At 57.9% G+C, this 3,544-nt stretch overlaps 1 protein-coding gene across 1 annotated transcript in view; it reads right to left on the bottom strand.

Annotated features, from left to right (window-relative positions):
* The window catches only part of LOC113211154 (protein Skeletor, isoforms B/C), a gene marked incomplete at its 5' end in the record, with an annotated part of 19,463 nt that overhangs the window by 13,553 nt on the left and 2,366 nt on the right, over nucleotides 1-3,544 (bottom strand).

Here is a 3,544-nt window from a genome sequence, read left to right as displayed (position 1 = left end):
CCCCCGCCCACACACACGCAGCCTTTCCGACTTCTTCATTTCCTGATTCCATTCTGTCCGAACCATTGCCATTCCCACCCTCTAGCACAGAGCCACCCCTGCGGCCCCGCGACCTGAGTCAATGCTATCCCCCTCCATATAGCCGTGCGACTTTATCAAACCGGGCAGAGATCGCGCATTTTGCGACGTTCACTTAAGGGCTCGAGAGTGGCCTGGCCGTGCCCCCCCCCCCCTCAACCGTCGGCGGTACCCAAAGCAGCCCCCTTCCCCTTCCCACTGACACCCTAGCGTGGTGTGGGAAAGGGGGGAAGGGAGGAAAGGGAGGGGGGGCAGGAGTGAAGGGACGGGGGTCCAGGTCGGAGCTCATTAAACGCAGCGCCGGCGGTGGCGTCGTGACGCCCCCCCCCCCCCCCGAATAAATGTGGTGGCAGCGCAAAAGAAGGGAAGTCAGGGCGGAGGGTGAGCAGCACGGAGGCACGGCCCATCGCCACTCGCTGCCACTCTGCCACCCCCGGACGGCAAAAACAATATAACTGATTTTTGGAAACTTTGAGTAACTCCTTTAACTGTAGGAACCTATCATAATTTTAGGGTAAATTCCTCAAAAAAACTGAGATTTGTGTTTTTTCTCAGAACGTTATTGTTTGTAACTAGAAGACAACAATCGACAACCCACAACAGTCGGCCGTGCGCCGCAGAGGACGGATTGCGGGTGTGTGTGTGTAGGACAGGAAGACCAGGTTTCAACGTGGCACCAAATCGAAATGGTCGAATTTCATTTCAATGATTATCGATGAATGTCGACACGGTGAAAATACCCTTCGGAAAAAAGTGATATCTGTTTATTTACTTATGCCGTAATGCATTTGCCACGGACGTGTTCAAATATATACGTATGTGTGCGCTGCGTGTACTGCTTCCGTATGTGTCTGTGTGTGGTGTGTGTTGGCCGCACGCCGAGGTAAGAGGGGGGTGGGGGGCAATAGGGTCCATTGTTGGGAAAGGGGTAATGCTCACTGGACTGTAACAGCGACGCATTGTTGGGGTGTCACCCCCTTTCCCACCGCACTTCCCCTCGCCCCCGCGCTGGCGGCGGCGGGGTGGGCGCCAGAGCGCATCGGAGTGCGTGTGGGGGGAAGGGGGAGGAGATCCATACTCGCTATTCCCCCGGCCCCCCTTTGCAAACCAATTTCGGGAGGCAACATTGCAGCGTGCATGGTCAAGAAAATTAGGATCGCCAACCAGTTTAGAGTACTCCGGCAGAATCCTCGCAAGCTATGCGTTTGCACACTGCAAACAAAAATATTAGGTATGTGTCGAGAAATGCTTGTACACCTGATTTGAGGATTTTACGATTTCACAAAGATTTCATGGAATGTCATCATGAGATTTCTTCGGATTTCATGGGTTTTGCCTACCCAGCGCATTGCAATGGTCATCACATTATTTCATGGAATTTCAAAAGTAAGACTTCGTAAAAATAGGAAGATTTCACCAGATTTAAAAAACATTTCATGGAATTTCCTTGGGATTTCACTAATTTCTATAAGATGTTATGTGATTTTCTTGGTATTTCACGGATTTCTAGGGGATCACGTTTTTTCAAGGGATTTCAGGTTTACAGATTCCAAAGGAATTTCACGGCTTTCAAAGGATTTCGGAGATTTCTGGGGCTTTGTGCACCAGATTCTTTGAGTTGTGGGCCCTTCGGTAGGAAAGGTAAACGAGAGGGTGAGGTACCACCGTCCACGAAACGTTTTGGCACCACTAGTCTGGCAGCACGCAGGCCGACCGCAGGCACTAGACAGATTCTCCAGTCTCCAGCTACCAGTAAGAGCGCCGGGTCGGTGGACTCCAGTCCAGACCCCTCCCGGGCCCTTGACGGTCTTCCTGTCTCCGGACGCGAGGACGCCCCCCAGCGCGAGCCCCTCGCAGAGCGCTGCAATCCTTGAAATAATCGACTTTGCTCCGCTCCGCTCTCTCCGCCCCTTCTCCTCTAGAGCCCTGTGCCGCGCCGCCGTGCCTCTGCGTCTGCCATCTTCCGCCCAGCGCCAGAACGACAGCCACCAATAAGCCCCTTTAAAAGCGGGCACGCAAAGCGGTCCGAGGTGAAGTGGGCGAGGGGGGGGGGCGAGCCGACAGCCCCCTCCCCACCAATCCATGGACCCCACTACGGCGTAGTACGCGCTACGCTACGCTACGCCAGACACAGGATTGGGCTGCTCCAGCTTCACTGCAGGAAAATAACACAGTATATAGGAAACGTTCGCCGGAATATAGGATCGGAAAGGGTTGCCGGGGCTGGACCACATTCAAACACAGCCCCGATTCCCCTCCCGCTCGGACCACAAAAAAAGACAGTCTCGTTGGAATGACTTGAATTTCCTTCGTGTTCAGCCAGGTCCGCTGATCGATGTACGCTGCGCGGCGTGGCGCGGAGCGCTGTGGAGGCGGCCCGGTCGACTGGTGGCCGCTGGCAGCGCGCCGAGCAGCGTAGGCAGCGCGCGGACACGGCGGGCGGCGAGCTGCCTACCCGCCAGGCGCGCTGGCAGAGCGCGCGCTCCGGGCGGGAGGGGCGGGAGGGGCGGGGCCGGAGGGGCCGGAGGGGTAGGCGGGAATCTCGTTCATTTCCTTCGGCTATCGCCTCCGAACATCGGGCACGGGCCGCCCTGCTCCACGGCCAGCCCTGCAATATCGTGGGGCGCCAGACTCGCTGCGCGACACGTGGCAAAAGCACAGAAACAAAATGCCACCGGCCCGCGATTTGGGGCTCTGGCCTGGCGGCTGCGAGGTGAGGCGGTCCGAAATATCGCGGAAATATCTCTCTGTCCGAAGCGGACAGAAAAAATACGGCGTCACTTCCGACTTTTTAGGGTGGGTGGGAAATCCAGCCGCTTTGCGGCGGGATAGGTGGCGTTGGATGAAAGTTAGGGCTGGAAACTTGGTCGGAACGAGTATGGACCACGTGACTCTGGAGGGGCCATGTGCTGGAGGTCGCTGGGAGCTGCGACTGCGATGGCGATAGGCGCCGTGCCCGCGCCTCCGGCAGTGCCTCGCTGGCGGGGCCCCGGCGCGGGCCCCTAGTGGGCCCCGAGCTCTGCAGGCTCCGCCCCCGAGCCCCGCCCCGCCACCCCCCGCGCATGCGCCGGCCGCGCGGCCGCCCCGCCCCCGGCCCACCCGCACCCCGCCTGGCCCGGGAATTCTGGCAACCGGTCGATACAAATATTGTAGCAAACCGCACGCCGAGAAGGGAGAGAGGGAGAGGGGCCCGCGGGCCAGGGGGGAAGGGGGAGGGGGCAACCAGAAGCGAATCACGCCGCCGTGGTCCCAGTTTAACCAAACTTTTAAAGCGCGCACCGCCACCTCGCACATAAATAAACTCATTTACAGAGCCAGCTGGAAACAGTTCCGCCGCCAAGAGCTAGAGAAATAAATTAGAAAAAAAAGGTGGCGCGCGGAAGCGTACGAAAAGATGCAGGGGGGAAATAGAGGGCGAAAGAGCGCGCACGCGAGAGAGAGAGAGAGAGAGAGAGAGAGAGAGAGA

The sequence above is a fragment of the Frankliniella occidentalis genome, unplaced genomic scaffold (genome assembly GCF_000697945.3).
Source record: "Frankliniella occidentalis isolate FOCC.00 unplaced genomic scaffold, Focc_3.1 Scaffold258, whole genome shotgun sequence".
NCBI classification, from domain to species: domain Eukaryota; kingdom Metazoa; phylum Arthropoda; class Insecta; order Thysanoptera; family Thripidae; genus Frankliniella; species Frankliniella occidentalis.
This window is presented reverse-complemented; position numbering and strand designations above follow the sequence as displayed.